We start from the raw sequence: 20,146 nt of genomic DNA on the forward strand, positions 1-20,146 counted from the left end.
GTTCGGCCTGTTTCAAGCGAATCGGTAGTTACGGTGACAATCCCAAATCTCTCCCCCCCTCCAAACAATAATAGCTCCCCTCGCTTTTGGGGTCCTAGTTGATGTCAAATCTGAAAGCAGACTGGGCACAAAGGGGAATCCATCTTCTTTTCAGTGTTTAGCCAGAGCTTGGTGATGTATGCCAGGTCAGTTGTCTCATCCATAATGATATCCTGTGATATAGGATAGGTGAGGTGAGCTTTATTAGAAATCCATCTGCATTAAGTGGCACTAGGTGGAGTTGCCTAACTTATCCCTCCTCTCCATCTACAAACCACACTTTGCCTTGTCATTTTCAGGGCCTTTACTGGGCTGGGAGGGAACACCACAATGGAATGATTTTTGAGACTTGGTTAAACCTGCCAGTCCAGCCATCTATCTAAATTCCCAACTTCACAGCACCAGTCCCATGCCAATCCCAGATTGGGAGATATTTAATAGTCAGCCAATGAAGTCTGAAGAAACACTACCAATCTAAAACTAAAATTCATGTTCACTTTTATTCTTCCCCACAAACTCATGGCTATTTCAACCATCTATTAAATTTACTGTTAATCTGAGTTGTGCAGCCTACAAATATATCAGTTTCAGTCTGTTCCCAACATTAGATTGAAAACTGACAACATTCAGAAATACAAAAGTTGTGTTGAGTAGACTTATTTCAGAAAAACTAATACCATCCTAATGAAAGATTTTGATCATTTCTATGTTATCAAATGGAAGGCCTATTTGTGGTTGAACTACAAAAATCTGTGTTCCTTTTTCTCCTGCCCGCATGGCATAAGGGCTTGAAGAGACAACATTCCCATGTCCCTTGTTTTAATTTTCACTAGTCTGGTTTTATGGTGTTCAGATGCATGCCACCCCCATCACGGCTATGGTTTTTGATGAGGTTGATAATTATCAATTTTGATGAAATAAAACATTGTGCAAAAATTGTTATTATGGATAAATCTTTAATCCAGTTCAATTAGAGAAAAGGAAAATCCTCTTTTCGATATATTAAAACTGTGGTATGTTCTGAGCAGCATAAATTGGGGAGGAAACAGATCAAGCACAAACAGATCATATTTGTTCAGAAATCACATCATATTTGAACAAAAACAATACAGGTAGACCTCAACTTAAAACAATTCATTTAGTGACCATCTAAAGTTACAATGGCACAGAAAAAAGGGACTTATGATCGTTTTTCACACAACTGTTGCAGCATTCCCCATGGTCACGTGATAAAAATTCGGACACTTGGCAGCTTGTTTATATTTATGATAGCTGCAATGTCCTAGGGGTCATGCCTTTTGTGCCCTTCTGACAAGCAAAGTCAATGGGAAAGCCAGATTCACTTCACAACCCTGTTACTAACTTAACAATTGTAGTCACTTAACAACCATGGCAAGAAAGGACGTAAAATGGGCAAAACTCAATTAACAACTGTCTCACTTTGTCAGGGTTCCGGTGATTGCCCTAATTAAATCATGAGCCTCGAGCCAAGCTTCAAAAAAATTCAAAAGATTTATTAGGCGCAACGTGTCAGCATTAAATGAAGCCAACTCTGGCATATGTAATTTACAGTTGCCAGTGACTGTTTCCTCCCTCCTCCTGGGTGTATTATAAATCAGATTCTCCAATGAAGGTTCACGGGTTGGGTGTCATCAATCATGTTCTCCAATGAAGGATTTTTGAGGACAGAAGATCCAGTAGTCTAGCTACAATCTTTGTAGATAAGGGTGAAATGTATTTCTGGTTTTAAACTGCCATAATGCTCCTTCAGATCCCCCTCCCTTTTGTTTATGGCAATTCAAAAACAGGCATTGGAATGTTTTATGAGTTGACACACTTAGCAACAGAAATTTTGGGCTTAATTGTCATCATAAGTCGAGGGCTAATGTGAAGCCTTTAGGAAAACTATATTTCACAATGAAATCACTGCTAATGAAGTATAAATAAGATATACGTAATAATGCAAACAGGTTGATACTTCTACACAGAATTGTTAACGTAAATTTCTAAAGAAAAATGAAGTCCCATTAAAACATTTACAAGCCAGATGCTGACAGATTTGTATTAAAAGAAATGAGTAGCAGAATTAGTTTTGTCAGACCATCTTACAACTACTGTTTAGATGAAGGAAAAAATGGGAAGCCTTGAAGCAAGATTGCAGCCCCTACCAGGGTATAACAGCTGTGAAAATAATATTCTTTCTCTGAAAATAGCAGCAATGGCTACTTCTTGGTGCATGTTTCTCAATGTTTCCTCACATGAGCTGTGTCATATAATATGACTGTTTGGAGGAATCAGAAAGATTATACCTGTCATCAAAGATGTGTTCATGTTAGGCAAATATTCACCAGTTATTTGGCTGGGAATGTTGAGAATTATATTTAGGGGGCGTGCATAAGCGCACCAGCGTGCTTCTACCGTCCCTGTCCTATTGTTTCTCTTATTCTTTTATTTTTCTTATATGTACCCATTTCATGTATTCACAACTATGTATACATTTATACTTATTATCTTGTAAACAATTGGCAAATCAAATAAATAAATAAAATAAATAAAATATTTGAAGGTCAAGGCTACAATCCTATATACCGTTTCCCCAAAAACAAGACCTATCCTCCAAATAAGACCTAACATGTTTTTTACATGTGCACCTAATATAAGCCCTACTGAAGAGCCTGAGCAGTCAGCCAGCAACCCATTCTGTCTGGTTGCTTGCAGTGCTGCAGCCACAAAGCGAGGCGGGGGGCGGTGGAACTGCCCCACGTGCCCCGCACCAGCTTATCTCAGGGCTTCCATAGTTGGGCTGTCCACGTCCCGACAACTGCCTCAAGGTAGCAGGACTAACATCCATGTGCAGCAGGAGCCCATGTGGTCGCTGGCCCATTACTTCTGTTTCCTCATGGCTGTAATGGAGAGGAGACCAACCACTGTTTTGGTGCCATGGCCGTGAGCCGAGGCAGGTGTTGGGGTATTGACTGCCTGGCTGCAGGGGCTCTGAGATAAGCCAGTGCAGGGTTCATGGGGCAGCTCCACTCTCCCGTTTCCTGCACTTGGCACCGGTGCGTCACTCTGTCTCCTGCTTTGTGGCTGTGAGCAAGTGGAAGTGGGCTGGGGTCCTGCTGGACAGGGCTGTTGGAGCCACCGCCATGAAGCGAGGCAAATGTTGGAGCATGGGTGGCCTGGCTGCAGGGGTCCTGAGGTAAGCCAGTGTGGAGTAGCTCCACCCCCCTCATGGCAGCAGCACAGGTGCGCTATGCAACCTTTGGCCCCCACCGCAAGCAGAAGAAATGGACCTCCCGTACATGGAAAAAAACATAGCCCTAGTGAAAAATAAGCCCTGGTGCTTATTGTGGGGCCAAAAGAAAATAAGACCTGGTCTTATTTTCAGGGAAATACAGATAGATATATCAAGAAATATATTCTGGGACTTAATTCTAAGTAGGCTTGCATTATACCCCAGGGCAACTGGACTGCCTAATATAAGCCCTACCCCCAAAATAAGCCTTACTTAAGAGCCTGCGCAGCCAGACATTCCTCCAATCTCTTTCATCCTATCCACTGCTTTCCCTTTCTTCTATGTCCCTTAATCTTGCCAAGTGTTACAAGTTTGATAGCTTATCAATCATCTTGCCAACACATGTGATTATAATTTCTTTAATTATCAAAGACTGATTGATTGTAACTTCTTTCATTCATTCATAGTGTCCAGTTTTGGCACTGTTTGTCTGTTGCTTGTTTATTTGGTATTTATTTTTCAGGGTAGGCTCTTTTCTTCTTTGTAAGATCTAAATTTCTAATTGCATTACATCCCTACTCTAAACACCATATTAAGAAAGATGTTTTCACCATATATATGTATACATTCGAACTAAACTGATGTTTCTTTTGTCATATATGTTTGTTTGTGGGTATAGCATAATGGTTATCTTTTGAGAGCTGAATGCAATAAAATTTCCTTTAATGTATGCTGATTAGTGTACATTTAAAGTGACAATAAAATTCTATCCTATCCTATCCCTACTCTGCTTTTCTTCCCACTGAACCACTCCCTTCTGCAACATTGAGGACAATTCAGGCTTACCTTTTAGATGGGTTACATAAAGCAGAGGCCCCAAACCTTTTGGGCACCAGGAACCGGTTCCATGGAGAAAGATTTTTCCGTGGACCAGAGGGGGCATGGTTTTGCGTGCTGCCTGCATTCTGTGGGTGGGGCTCTGCCTGTTTGTGCTGACCGGCTGCTGTCATGCTGTGGACTGGTCCAGGGACCGGGGGTTGGAGACCCCTGACATAAAAGTGTAGCTAGATAATTCTGATGAAGCATTTTGAGAACCTCAAAGCATTTGCAAGTATTATTTCTGCTGCTGTAATTTAAAAACACTACAAGCACATACGTGTAAATCAAGGGTCTCCAAACTTGGCAACTTTAAGACTTGTGGACTTCATCTCCCAGAATTCCTTAGCCATACTTTACTAATTATGGATACACTGAAATGTATTATTTTTTTCCAGTGCCACTGTAATTTTGAATAGTCACTAAATGAATGGCTATAAGTCAATGCCTATCTATAAGTTACTAACTTTGTTTATATTTGTTGTGATGAAAGGGTAAAGAGCTGAAACAACTTCTTGGATGAGAAGTAAAACGTCTTAAAAGAAAAACCAGAAAGTCTAGTTGCCTGTTGAAAAAGCACCTTTGGAGTCTGCTCTAGTTCTGAGATGACAGGGAAAAAGTCCACACCTTCTTCTATATAGCAATGTTTTACGTATTTGAAGTCTCTTCTTCTACATATTAAATGCACTCAGTTCATTTAGGCGTATCTCACAGGTCCTGGCTTCCACCTCTCCTCACCAACTTGTGTTACGCCTTCACTGAACTCAATTCCTGCCATCCTTTTTAGACTGCACAGTACAAGTTATCCTCAACTTAAGGACATAATTGAGCTGACAATTATAGTTGTAAGGTGTGATGGTCATTAAGTGGCTCACCATTTGACCACGCCAAATTTTACAAGCATTGTTGCGGTGGTGATTAAGTGAACATGTTGATCATAAAGCAAACATGGTGGTTGTAAGTGAATGCAGACACAGTCATTAACCTGTAGAGGGCACAGTATAGGTAGTCCTTGGTTTACGACCACAATTGAGCCCAAAATTCCTGTTGCGATCTGTTGATTAAGTGAGCTTTGCCTCATTTTACGACCTTACTTGCCACAGTTGTTAAGTGAATTGCTGCAATTGTTAAGTTAGTAACACGGTCTGTAACAGAATCCAGCTTCCCCATTGTGGATGGGGATGTTTGCTGTGTATGGGGGTAATTTTTCGCTTGAAGTGGAAGCAAACACCAGTTTCCAGCAAAAGCCCGAATCTGACATAAGTGTAGCCATTTTAGTTAGTCTTAGTATATATTCTTTTTCTTACTTTCTCTGGGGTAGTCATGGGGGGGGTGTTCAGGCTCACCACAGTCCTAAGTGGGGAAGAGTGGAGATAAAGAGAGTTGTTTTGGTTACGTGATCTTTCTTCCCGTGGGAAATGAGCTGTCCTTGCTTGGGCCCCTTGAGGTGCAGATTTATGACATCAAGCAACGTTGAATTACTTCTATTGGAGAATGTGACTTTTGGGGGGTTGTTTCTAACTTGTAATATTGTGGGGTAATTCCGGGTTGTGTCAGATCCGGAACTACCGTGGACTTTGCCAATTTGATGCTTTCATAAATAAATCTTTTAGAAAGATGGACTTTGTACTTTTCTTTTTAAATGGATTTCATCACTTGGAAACCTAACAGTGTGGTTATATCATGGTCACAGAACTGTAGAATGCTGCAAACTGACATAAATGAGAGCTATTGGCAAACAGCCACAATCAGACATGTGGCCGAGGCAGGAAGCGGCCATCATAATTTGAAATCTGGGTCTTAAATAGCTTTTGGGGTAGGTTCATCATAACTTTGAACAATCACTAGGCATCTGGTCATAAGTAAAGGACCACATGTAGAGGGCACAGTATATGTGGTCCTTGACTTACAACCACAATTGAGCCCAACATTTCTGTTGCTAAGCAAGCTGTTGGTTAAGTGAGCTTTGCCTCATTTTACAACCTTTCTTGCCACAGTTGTTAAGTGAATCGCTGCAAATGTTAAGTTAGTAACATGATCGGTAACAAAATCTGGCTTCCCCATTGACTTTGCTTGTCAGAAAAGTCCCAAAAAAGGATTGCATGGCCCTGGGACACTACAACTGTCATAAATATGAGCCAGAAGCCAAGCATCTGAATTTTGATCCTTTGACCATGAGGATACTGCAATGATCATCATTTTTCACATGTGAAAAACGGTCCTAAGTCATTTTTTTTCAGTGCTGTTGTAATTTTGAACGGTCACTAAATGAACTGTTGTAAGCCAAGGACCACCTATATTACAAGTCCTCAACAAAGTCAGAATAGAACTGTAATCTAGATCCTATGCTCCTATTAATATACTACATCCCAAAATAGCATTTAAGCTGGTAGCAGCTGAATCAGTGTCAGATTCTTCTCAATTTCTCATCCTTTAGATATAACGGTTACAACAAGGTTACATCCTCACAAGGTTCCAGTCACCTTTGCACTTTCAGCCTATTTTGTCCTGTCCGTAGGACTTCAAGTCCAGAAACCCTCTTCTTTTTCCCACAATCTGACCAACAAAATTGTCAGCAAGAGTAACAGGAATTTGTTGGCCGTCTGATTCCCAACACAGTTAGATGTTCAACAGACTTTAGCTTTTAGTTTTAAAATTACTATCTTATTTACAACCACTGCAATTTGAAAACAGAATTACGAAAAAAAATGTGTCAAAAGCAGTGTGGTATAGTTAGAGTTAAGGCACTAAAGGATTCTGGTTCTACCCCATTCTCAGCTCAACCTACTTGTTGTTGTGGAGAAAACCAGGAAGAGGGATTTTCTACATAAAGCTTTGAGCTCCTGATCATAAGGGGTGGGGTATTAAACCAAATTAATGATCAATGTTTCAAAATAATAAGCACAAAAATAACAAGTCAGAATTACATTAATTTGGATTTCCCCCTCTGATTTTAATGAATGACATGGCTGGTATTGTGACAGCTAACATTGTAAATTGGGTAAAACTTGGACACAATTTCTTATAAACTAAATTATGTTTTACCTCACTGTTCTCTTTTATACTGTAACAGTATAGGGCCATTGAGAAAAACGACAGTATAAAAATAACTGCATTAATAAAATAAACCCAATGCTTTATACTGTAATAGCAGACACAAGTAAGATTTAGATAGGTTTATACAGGTGCCATCAAACCTTCAAATCCCAGTGTCTCAAATCGCTTAGGACTTTAAAAGAAATCACCAGCACTTTAAACTGAATTTAGAAGCAAAGTGGCAGCTACTGCAGCTGATGTGAAATAGTTGTTCATGCTTTGATCATTTTCCCTTGCCATAAGCATCTAGGCTGCTGAATTCTGCACCTGTTGAACATACCAACCTATCTTTAAAGACAGGCCCACATGAAGCACATGAGAAGTATAAGAGTCTACTCTAGAGGCAAGTAAATATGTGTGAATGTCACAAACTTTTTCCACTAGATGGGATCACAGCTGGTAAACTAGCCAAGCTCATAAAAAGCATGTCTATTTACCTAAACTGTTATTTTGTCTCAATATTTCTGATTATTTTGACTGCTTTTTAAAAAGCATACCAAAACTGTAGTTTAGTTCTCTTATAAAAGGAAGCAAAGCCGACTTCCGGTGGCTTTTCCATCGACAGCAGATCAGAGACCGCGATTGTACGCGGCTTTGATCTGTGTTTCCCTTTTTGGAAGGGTCCCCACGGGACTAGAGTCATCTGACCCACCTTGGAGGGGTGGGAGAAGAGGGGGAGACTGCCAGCTGGGTCGAGGGGAGCCACATCTCCCCTCCCTAGCTAGGTATTACTCCCCTGCAAGACAGGGAGAAACGGCAGTCTAAAATGGCTGCCCTGAAGATGGAAAGCTGGCGGGACCCTAAGTTTTGTGCTGGAGCGGTGAAGTGGTGAGTAACATGTAACCAGATAAAAGAACTGAATTTTTTCTTAACAACCCCAAGAAGTAGAAAGAAAGTGCCCTCACACAAGAGTATCACAGCGGCAAACAGAAAATAAGAGGAAAATATAAGGTAAACAAAATTGGAGTATAAAAAGTTACAACCAAATTAGAGACTAAATTTTGAATAATATAAATTGGCATTAATTAAGCATTGGATAAAATGCTGGACTTGCCTGGAATTGGTTATTATTAAGAAAATTAATCATGGAAATGGTTGGAAATTAATGTTTAACATAATTCAAAAGAAAAGAACTTTGAGAAGTGGAAAGTGATATAGAGCGCCATCTAATGGTCAAAGACTTTTTTCCTACAAAACCTTATGGAAATTTACTGGACTCATAACTGTTATGAAACAAAAGATAAATAAAATAATAAGAACCCTGGAAATTTTTTGAAAAAAGAGGGAGAAACTCTACTAAGAGGATATACAAATGCAATTTTCTGGGACTGTTGGGTGTTGATTGTGAAAGGGACAGAAAGATTAACAAGAGAAACAAAGATAAAAGGAGACTTTTGGCAAGCATTGCAATAAAAGACTTTGAATATTAATAACTTAACTGATTATAAAAAATGGAAGAAATAAGCAAAGATTTTAAGTTGGAATTGCAAACTGTAAGAGGAAAAAAGAAGGGAATTTTTGGAAATATTGAAAAAGAAAATAATGGCGATGGCAGAAGAACAAAGAAATTCCAGTGAGGCAGAGTTAAAGGAAGAAGAAAGAGGCTCAGACAGACATGGAGAACAAGAAACACTGCCAAAAGACACTAAAGGAATTAAAACTATGACATTGATGACAGAGTCAATAAATAAAAGGGAAAACGCTCCCAGGATTAAACAAAAGAAGAAAAAATTATACAAGAAGAAACTTCAAAAAAGAGAACAGGAAAGGAGGGAGGAGAAGAAGGGGGAAATGTTAGAAGGAAAGAAGGAAGATCAGGGAAATTTAGAAAAGGGAAAGTTGGCTAAAATTAAAAGAAATAATAAAGATGAAAAATTCAGAGATAAGGGTTAGGGATTCTATAAGGGGGATACCACATGGAATATATATTGGTATTTAGTTTAAAACTTGTTGGGAAATACTTTAGGAATGTATAATTACATATATATATGAATATGAACTGTATATAAAATGTGTTGTTATGAACCCTTTTCTTTCTTCGAGGATTAAAATAAGGTAGTGGAAATGAATTAAAAATATGATTATTAAAGATTATAAGTAAAGTGAAGATAAAATGAGAGATATTAAGAAGTTATTTTAGTGATTTACTGGAGGGGATATATACAGTTGGCTATATATACAGTTGATTATTTAATGGATATTAGAATTGTACAAGAGCATTTTATTATGATTAAAGTAGGGGAATGGAAAATATCATGTGGATCCTAAATATATTGGTTTTATTATATTTTTACTCTTTTTAGATTGTTTATTATATATCGGCTTAGAGAAAATTAAGGTCAATAATGATGTGTAATGTAAAATAAAATAGGTGGTAAGCTGAAAATGGAAATAATAGGGGATAAAGAATTGAAAACATGTATGGATGAAATGATATTGAATTAATGAATTGAAATATGAATTGCAAATTTATTTAAAGATGAGTGAAATGGATAATATCAGTTAATATTATATAAGATTAATGGAAATGAAAATATGACTATGTACAAGTGTTACAATCTGGAAACATATTGCTCACATGAAAAGATGTATAAAATTTAAAAAATAAAAAACTTTTTTCCAAAAAAAAGGAAGCAAAGCCAACATAGGTAAGTCCTTGACTTATGACCACAATGGAGTCCAAAATTTATGTTGGTGAGACATTTGTTAAGTGAGTTTTGCCCCATTTTGACTTTTCTTGCCACAGTTGTTAAGTGAATCATTTAAGTTAGTAACCTGGTTGTTAAGTGAATCTGGCTTCCCCATTGACTTTGCTTGTCAAAAGGTCATTAAAAGAGGATCACAGGACCATGGGGCATTGTAATAATCATAAATATGAACCAGTTGCCAGGCATCCAAATTTTGATCATGTGACCATGGGGATGTTGCAATGGTCATAAGTGTGAAAAATGATAGTGTCACTTTTTTCACTGCCATAACTTTGAACAGTCACTAAATGAACTGTTGTAGGTCAAGGACTGTCTGTACTTAAAAGCCCAATAACTAAGGGTCCTTCCAAACAAAAGTATCAATTGGAATGTATTGTGCAGCTATTTCATCTTTCTTTATCAGATGTTTGAGATAAAATGAAATTAAATAAATTACTCAATTAATTTAAATAAAACAGTGAGAGAAGGGTCCAGCCATTCCATATATCCCACAGATTGGCCAATTTCACAATAAAAGTTTTGTGTAAAAGCACCTTATTTAGGGAAATCTTTTTCCTGATGACATGACATACAAAATTGCTTTCATCCTCCCAGGTTAGATTTTTATCACAGACATGAAAAAAACTAAGCTGTTTACTCATTAGAGAAACAAAGGGAACAATGTAAAAATCATTGAGAATTAAATATCCTCAACAGCCAAATAAAGATAAACTTAATGTGAATTTGTTGGGTTGTTTTTTTTCTGAAGCATTGGTAGCACAGCAAATATTTATGACCAGGCTATTTCCTACTATGCCATGAATTGTTTTGACCCTGGTTGGTTGGATAAACCTGGATCCCTGCTGCTAAACTATAAAACCCAATTCACACACAATGTTCACAGGAAATAAATGGACTTTCATTTGATGCCTGTAAGTATTAAAGGTATTTTAACAGCTTTATGCAAAGCAGCCCTTCTGAAATACTATGAAACACATCCTACTTTTCCACCCTAGTTTTCTAATTGTGAAATCAGCAAAATATATATATTTACATTTAAGAACAGTATTTCTCAGCCTTGGCCATTTTTAAGCGATGTGGACTTCAACTCCCACAATTTCCCACTGACAACGGCCGGGGAATCTTGGGAGTTGAAATCCAGGTCTCTTAAAACGTTACCATGGTAGATATATGCCAATTTGGAAGTTTAGATTCACCGGGTCATCACAAAACGAGGGTTGCACGAAGCTACAAATACGTAGTTTTGCAGGGCTAGGCTTAAATGTCGGAGCCAGCCCCGAAGAGCAGAGCTGAGTCACAAAGGGAGCCCTTTTTAGTGCTCTCATATAGTCCACCCTCAAACTGGGCGTCCCTCATGCCGGGCAGCGAGAGCTCCGCTAAAAGTGGGGAGTTTTGTTTTTTCCCGCCTTCAAGCCGAGCGCCAGGCGAACTCTCCGGGATGCTCCGTCTTTGCAGAAACGCAACACCGCAGTCGCCGCCTAGGAAGTCCTACTAACTAAGCGGAGACTCCAAGCCCGGGGCTCTTCCTCCCCCCACCATCCTCCCCTCCCCCAGGGTAAAATAAAATTAAATCTCACCCCAGTAAACACCTCAGCTCCTCCATTCGGCGCTGGCCGCCAATCATCATTAGAAGGAGGGGCCCTAAAAATCACATCGCTGCCCTCCTCGGCAAACGTGGGGAGGGTCTCCCCTTCCCCAGAACTCCGCGGAGAGGAGGAGGAGGAGGAGGAAGAAAAAAGGTTGCACGCCAGCCGGGGTTGACCCAGGAGGAGGCGACGGGTCGGGCTAACAACGCCTCGCTGGGCGGGAAAAAGAACAAAAAAAATATATGAGAACATGAGAGGGTGTGGGAGGAAAGATTAAGGCTATATGGCAAGGATTTTTTTCCCCCCTCCCCTCCGGGAGGAAGAATCAGCCTGAACTCTCCATTTCCAGGATGACCAGATCTTTGTTCTTCAAAATAAATAAATAAATCCTTGGGAGGAAGAGACAAGATAGTTGGGTTGGAAAGGAAGTGGGGCCATTCCTGTAAAAAAAAAAAAAATAGAAGCAAATCCTCATCCACTTTCATTTATTTTATTGTTCGGACACGTGAAATGCAGAAGAAAACAAGATAAAACAATACCTAATCAATATAGATTCTAGTTTGGTGGGGTGATAAGGCTAGGGACCAGGAGATTTTTTACCTTAGTCATAGAGGTATGACTTGGGCCAGTCCCTGCCTCTCAGCCCTAGGAAGCAGGCAAGGGCAGACCACTTCCCTAAAATCTGCAGTCCAGGCACTCATCTGGAGTCAAAAGTGACTCAAAAATACACAAACATGATTAAAAGTGTTTAAAAGTTGTGATAGTAACACATTTTCTGCTTCATGTCCCCAACTGCTGAGCTCCTGTTTGGGTATCTACACTTGTACCTACAGACTTTTGGTCTGTGACTGAAATAAAAATTGAACTACATGTTCTGGTAAAGACTAAACCTCTGGTCCCAGTGATGGACCCAGATTGGATCCTGCAATTGATTGACTGATTGCATCCTACAGATTATTGCTGGTTTCTATGTTAGCCCTACAAACCACATTCCAAATGTCTAATTTTCCCTTGCTTTGTAATGTGTTCTGTACAAGACAGCCATTGCAGTTTGAATTTGATTAGACTTCTAAGATGGATATGTATTTTCAATTTTGATGTTGCAGCATATTTCTTCAATGTTAGTCTCTCAATCTAATATTGTCCACAAGGTTTCTTTTCAGGGTTCTGCCAATCTTGTTCTTGTAACTATCAACTGCTTGCTTCTGTGGATACAAGTATGGCAAACACCTTAACACTGGACTTCTTAACCTCCCATCTTATAACAATTATTTATGAATAAGCTTTTCTGAATAGCAAGGGTAGATTTTCAGTTATTTTGCTGCAATGCAGTTTGTGGTTCACAAAGCAAGAATCTTGTGGCATCCTACATCTGATAAAATTAGTTCATATGTTATTAGTGCCTCCACAATGTATTCTCAATATAGAGTTTGTTCACTCCCAAATCCCACCAGGCCTAATACAATTTCTTTGTTTTTAGCATAAGCAACTATGTGCCCCTATCAGAGTCTGAATCCGAGGAGGAAGCCAGGCAGCTGACAGGGAATGGGAGTGTGGCTCCATTGGCTGTGGAGGAGGCTGGGAAAGGACAAAGTCCGGCTGGGCAGAGCAGGGAAGAGATAGAACAAGGGAGAGGGAGTTCAGAGGAAGAACCAGGCCCACCCACTCTCTTCATCCTAGGACACGCAGGGAGGAACGGAGAAGAGAGCATCATGGGTTGTGTGGCTTACGAGGGAGGAAAGGGCCCTGATTACCTTCATTAGCCACAGCTGGGAAGACAGTTGATAAGAAAGGCAGGCTGCATGCCGCAGGCTGTTGTGAGCAAATGTGACTTTATCCTGTGTTGTCGTGGTTTATCTGTGTTCCTGGCGTCTTTCCAACCGTGTGAGTTTTGCCATGCCTTCAAGTCTGAAATTCTTGCTCCTGTCCTGCCAAACTAATTACTTCAATTTGGCTTGTTTGGAATTTAAGTTACAGTTTGTGTTGACCATGTTTTGGACTTAATTTTATGCAGTCAAAGGCTGTTCCTGGGAGAGTTTTTCTGCAGACAGAAGGTAACCTGGACATTGGGGGCAAAGTTGGAGATAATAAAGGGACTCTTATTGATTATCTGACTGTGTTGCCTTGCCACGCCCCGGGTCATCACAGTATGGGGAAATAGTATAATGAGTATATTTGGTGTATTCTTGCAGTATAAATATGTTCACATTTCACATGTGGCTTTTATTGGGGGAGGGAACAACCACACGCACACTGCAACTGACAGCCCAATCTAACAATGCTGACCTTGAATTAAGAAGATCCAGGTGAAGCCCCTTCCCACCATGCAAGTTCAGTAGGTAATTTTCAGTCCGGCAATCTTTCAGCCCAATTTACCATACAGGGCTGCTTTGGATCAGGAAGTATGATTACAGTAGCTTTGAGCCCAGTGTTGGAAGGTAAACCTGGAGAATCAATGAATAGGAGCTTTGGCAACACAGACCTTTCCCAGGAAGGAGACTATAAATCTCATCAGAGAGAGGACCAGATTAAGAGACTACACAGTCCAGAACTGTCCAGAGAAGCAGGGAAGAGGTTCAGGGTAGTCACACTTTAGAATTTCTTAGGATACATTTAGTAGGTTAGAAAGTTATAGCTTTAGTTTGGCAAGATTCTGTCCATTAGGTGTAAGCTAATAGAAGACTGAACTCAGTTGGATTTCGCTGTGTTGTCTGTGGGATGGGGCCTGACAACCCTTGAAGGAAAACCAAGATATAAATGCAGGACAGGTGGTCCTCAACTTAGGACCGTAATGGAGCCTGCTCACTATGGTTGTAAGGATGGTATAAGGACGGGTCATCATGTGATCAACCTGATTTTTTTTGTTGCAGCGATCATTGAGTTTCCATAGTTGTTAAGTAAATCTGCGGTCATAAAGCAAAGCCATTGTTCACTATGGAGCATTTTTGTCAAATATCAGAAGTAAATAGTTTTTAGCAAATATGTTATAAATTGTAGACATTTGACCATGGGTTGCTGCAAATGGCAAATGCAGACGTGATGGGGACAGCCATCGTAACTTCAGAACAGGGTCATTAGTATGAGGTCCCATGGGATGCAATAGGTTTTACTTTTAGAAGTACTGGCAATGCAAGTTGTGCTAGGCTCAACTAAGACATACATCTGAGAATATATATGTACTTAGAAGTGCATAAACATGTATACTAAATAAAATTTGAAATCTCTTCTTTTCAAATAATAGTAAAAAATCTTAACACATTCTTATTTTTACTACATACTATCTGAAAAGGATAGTAGTAGATAGAATTAGGATAGAAAGAATATTGATGCTTTCAAATTTGGTTGTTTGGAAAAGATTCCTGAGAATAACATCGATAACCAAAAAGACCCACAAAGAAATGGATCCTAAGTCAACCAACTGAAGTATAAATGAGCAGGCTCAAAGCATAATACTTTGGACGCAGTATGGGAAGATCTAGCTCTCTGGAGAAGTTCTATAGTACTTGGAAAAAGAAGAAGAGGATGTCTTATAGCAAGGTGGATGGTTTCAATTATAGCAATGATGGGTGCATTGTCAGAAGAGCTGGATGACTAGTTTGGGAACAGTTCGTTCTGGAGAAATATACACGGCCACTTAAGAATTGATACCAAACTGATGGCGCAAAATCAATCAGTCAGAATTTTGCCCCGAAAGAATGTCCCTTTCAGATAATATATATGCCATGGGTGCCAAAAAAGAACACCAGGTTTAATGTTTTACACAAGGGCAGGGATCTGAAGTTTTCATCTTCAAGGACAAAAATCATTTCACCACTATTGCATAGATCCCCAGGGTACGAAGGACAACTATACACCTCCCTGTTGCTCTCAGATACCAATCCTGCTACAACATACGTCATGTGGAGTGCTCTGTATTAAGATGGTTTTAGTTTGCCATGCTCCCCTACGCACATCAATTGCTTTGATGCCTCCTTTTAGACTATTTTCATCACCATGAGTAGGTAGTGTGAGTAGGTAGCAATATAAATTTCCTAAAATAAAATAAATGAAATAAATTTTTGGATTTTTTAAAAAAATTCTATGTACTTTTGTTCTGTCCTACCTTTTATGCTTTTTAATTTCTTGTACCTCACCCACTTCATGCTGGACTTTGATCATAATAAAGATTTGATTTGGTTTGATCTGATTATGTTAAAGTTAGGAGGGAGGATGTAAAGAAAGCCCTTCAATAAACAAGCCCATGCCTTGGCAACCCAGTTTTTAATCAAAACAAGTTGTCCCATGACTTTTCAAAGGATGGTAGCTACAGTAAAAGCACAGCCAGACGGTGTTTTGAAGTGTGCAATCCCCACACCACTCCTGGCTGCCTTGATTGCAGAGACCTACCCTGGCACTATAACAAGTCAGTAACTAATACTCTTTAATGCTTCATGGCAGGACAAATGAAGGGAAACAATTAGCAGATTTCTCTGGCTTCATTTCCCTTTCTCATCAAGGGTTGCCTGCCAGCAGGCAAACAACCATCCATCACTATATGCCTGGTGTGGAGCAGAGATGAGTGGGTGGGTACTTGGAATGGGGTGTTTGACCACCTGTTGTATGACCTCTATTCAGTCGGGCTATTTCTGAACACTGCCTCTTGCACTAGCATTCTTCCAAAGGAATGCTAAGCCCTTATCCCAAAATAGCCCACCTGATGGCTCACAGGTACAGAAGGAGGGAACAGGGCAAAATGAGAGAAATCTTCAATAACAAGGAACTTCCACTGTAAGCTACTGACTGTGGACAGCGTGTCTGGAGCAGGCAAATGGAACACTTCCTCCCGTTATAAAGACACTGAAAAGTACAGCCGTGTAAGACCCCTTGTTGGCAGAGGCTACAACCCACGTCTGAGAAAAAACCCAGTTCTCTTTCCAGATTTAGAATCTGTTTGCTTTTTGTCCTGATTTTTGAAGCACAAGTCTGGTGCTTTTTCTTTCTTTTTTTCTTATGTACAGTAGTGGCAAAGCTCAGTACTCCTGCTAAACAGTGATTCATTTGTAGAAGTGATTCAGTACTCCTGCTAAACAGTGATTCATTTTGAAATCCCACTGCAACCTGAGATAGTCTTACTAAATTTCACATAACCCTTTAACATCTAGTGAATTAGTGTTGTATGTATTTAATACGTAGCTGCAGGGATTTTATATGTCTTTTATTAGGAAAAAAAAAACCTTCAGAAGGATGCACTCAATGGCTAGATTATGTATTTAAAAGTAAATCGGACACAGAATGTAATTCTAATTGGAAACTATTCTTGGATTATAATTTTATATAGAAAGCATGGCAGATCCAAAAGTTGGATTTTATATTTTAATTCTATGTACAATTTACAGTTTACTATTTATAGTCTTGAATGATATTAACTAAACATTCAAATTCACATTTAACAATATAAAATGGATATAAAGGTTCTTGTAACAACATAAGCTCCCAATAGTATCAATTCTTTGTGATTTTAGTTTGGTTGTTTATCCGTTCATATTTCATTACCTTATTTGATTCTTCTATTCTTCTATCATTTATTTCTTATTTCTTTCAAAAACACAATAAAACGGAAGAGGAAAAAAACCTCTAAACCAGAGGTCTCCAAACTTGGCAACTTTAAGACTTGTGGACTTCAACTCCCAGAATTGTGGGAGTTAAAGTCCACAAATCTTAAAGTTGCCAAGTTTGGAGACCTTTGCTCTAAACAGTGCTGAGTATGTAGTTGGAAATTAAGGAGCCTACGTAATGCTGGCTAGCACTTTCTAATGTCCCTAGAGAAATTAGGGATTTGGTGTTTTCTAACCCAAGCCCTGTGGGTCAGATCACAATAACTGGACAGAAGAGGCTGTGCCAAAAGAGTTCTATAGGGGAAACAGAAGCAGGGCAGACATTCATGTTACCATGTCAGCAATCCCATTGTCTCCGAAGGGTGCTAGATCACACCCATCCCAAACATTGTAACAGTAGAAAAGGGAAAGCCCTAGTCGTAGATCATTTTGATGAAGGCCAGCGCATGAGCACATGATGTCACAAAACAAATGATTACCAGAGCATGTTTATGCCAGTTAGCAGGACTGCAGCATAATTCATAAGAACGCCAATTCCCTTCAGCTCCTTACAATTCAAGCACACACACATTCTTTTCTCTATGAGGATTATCTGGATTGCACAAGCAGCAGTTTTAGTCACAGTACGTTTCCCCTGAGTGGGAAGGATTGTCCGCAATTTATATTTACAGTGATATCAGCTGAAGCTTCAACGATTATTATCTTTCAGTTAGAAAAAAATGGCTCTGTGGGGGAGTTTAACAGCAGGGCAAACAGGCCACACAGCTGTAAACATTTTTTTCAGCCCATTCTTATTGTTAAGACTAAAATAGTTTAAAAAAACAAAAACAGAACAGAACAGAATTTGACAAGCAATAGTCTGCCCAACAGTCTACCCTAGCCTGGACCCCTTAAAACATAACTTCTCCCCAAATTCTCCATCAGCATAGAAATTCCAATTCGATGGATTATTCTTCTTTTCTTGACTATCCAAGCAAGAACACTGTGCGGTTCATTATAATTCAATATTCTATCATGAACTTCGATTTTAATTTATCAGTAGACCAGAATATTTTGGTGAGCTGATCCTGGCTGAATATTTACCGACACAGGCAAAGGACCGCAGGTGGGGGAGAGCTGTAGACCATTCATCACCAATGTTAGATCATAGATCACATCCACAATATTTTTCCACCCTCAATCTGAAAACCAACAAATGCATCGTATTGGAAAAAGGATGCCTATATGCCCAAAATTGCCCACTTTAAAAAAGAGAGAGAGAGAGATCCCACACTGCAGAGAAACAGCAATTGTAAAGCAGAGATGTAAACACACCAGAACAGTGCCCCTGTGCAAACTACTTCTGAGAAAAAAAAACCCTTATGATCAATATCCCTCCTGCCTTAGCTTTTCACTCAGGCAAGAGAAAGTACATTTATTTATTTATTTATTTATTTTTGGGGGGGGAACAAACCTGTCCAAGAAATGCTTTCCCTTCCCAACGGGAGAGCTTCAAAAAAAAAAAAAAACACCCATCACAGGGCATGAGCAGAACTGCCAGACGCTAAATCCACATAGTAAGTTCACAAACGCCTACCTCTTTGGGAAGTGCCCATTGTCCTTAAGCAGACCCTGCGTCATCCCCCGCATTACGTGTCCGGACCCCCCAAAAAACCCATTTTCTTTCTCCGCATCGACTTAGGAAATCCTCCAAGAGGCGAAGGGAGGGGCAGTTTTCAAAGCACCCTTCTACCTCAGTGACAGGGAAGCAGAAACTGTAAAAAGATCTCGCCCTTACTGCCCTGAAGCCCATCAGATCCCGCCCCTAATACAGCCCCTAATTTACTCTTCAAAACAGCGAGGAGGGAGGGATTTGTCTGCCCCAGGCTAGGCACCTGCAAGATGGTGGAAATCCTAAAAGTTAAAGCGGGGCTGGTTATTACACAGCGTTCCCTCAAAGCGTTGCTCCTTCGGGAGTTACCCACCCACCCCCCTCTCCCCGGCCAAACGCGGGCCTGCAAAGGCGTCCCCTCCCACGCCCCGCGGGGCTCGTTTCCACGGAAAGAGGAGGAGAGGAGTCGCATCTCTCTCTCGCTTGTTTCTGAAAGTGCCCGTTTCCAGAGAAAGCGCCGCGCCAAGGAATTCTCCCCCCCCCCGCTACCTCCACCCGCATCTAACTCCCGCCCCCCTTTCTAAAAATCTCAATTTCAACCCCAAAACTCTCCTGTAGAAAAAGCAGAACTCATGGGAAACCTCCCTCTGCTTTCCACACACACACCTCCCCGCCCCTTTTTGCATTCCGACGCTACATCTGCAAACATAGCCGCGATCCTGAAGTTGCATCTTGCAAGGTCGAAGTTCTTGCTCGCAAGCGCCTCGTCACCCCCCCCCCCCAGGAACAGCCGCCGACCAAATGCAAAAGGCGCCGGGAGGCGCTTTAATTTGAAGAGGAGCAACTTTTCCTCACGCTGAAAAGATCCAAGAAGGATAAATTTGGGGGGGGGGGGAACCCCCACGGATGGCGAACTCAAAGTTCGCGTCCTCTTGGCACCGCCGGCCTGAAGCTTTGAAGGGGTCGGTCGGTCTCAGGGGGATCCTTGGATTTCCCCCCCACACACACACACCTCCGTCCTTCCCCAGAAAAGCAGCTGCTCCCCAAGGCGGCGCATCCCGCCCTCGCGAGTGGAAGTTGGGGCAGCGAAGGGAGATCCGTTAGACTGACCTGCCGCCCCCGGCGCTGCGGAACCAGAGCGGGCTGCCTCCTGCCTCCCTTGGCCCGGCGGCGGCGGCTGCAGGAGAGAGAAGCGGCGACTGGGTGCCGCGCGGCCGACCGCTGCCTCACTCCATTGGAATGTCTGAGCTAACTTCAACTCGGCGTCCTGCGCGCCCAGCGACCGAGCGGGGCTGCAGCGCTGCGCGGCGGCTTTGGTGGGGGCTTCTTTCCCTTCCCTTCCGAGCCTTGCCAGCAACTTTTTACACAAGGTGCCTCTTTTACACCCTGTTTTCTCTGAGGAGAAAAAAAACAAAAAACAA

General features: G+C 40.8%; 1 protein-coding gene across 8 annotated transcripts in view; it reads right to left on the minus strand.

Annotated features, from left to right (window-relative positions):
• Positions 1 to 20,146, minus strand: part of PLCE1 (phospholipase C epsilon 1) — a 164,984-nt gene extending 144,838 nt beyond the window's left edge. For 5 of the 8 annotated variants that reach the window (XM_087964188.1, XM_087964194.1, XM_087964192.1 and 2 more), the window contains exon 1: positions 18,711 to 18,890. The gene's annotated coding sequence lies outside the window, so the exon portion shown is untranslated. Of the gene's footprint in view, positions 1 to 18,710; positions 18,891 to 19,835 lie in introns of those variants that run through there. The other 3 variants (XM_087964190.1, XM_087964191.1, XM_087964193.1) reach the window with 3 other exon arrangements.

Source organism: Notechis scutatus, chromosome 4, assembly GCF_049901735.1.
Source record: "Notechis scutatus isolate UNSWTSFEM ecotype Mainland chromosome 4, rNotScu1.2, whole genome shotgun sequence".
Lineage (NCBI taxonomy): Eukaryota > Metazoa > Chordata > Lepidosauria > Squamata > Elapidae > Notechis > Notechis scutatus.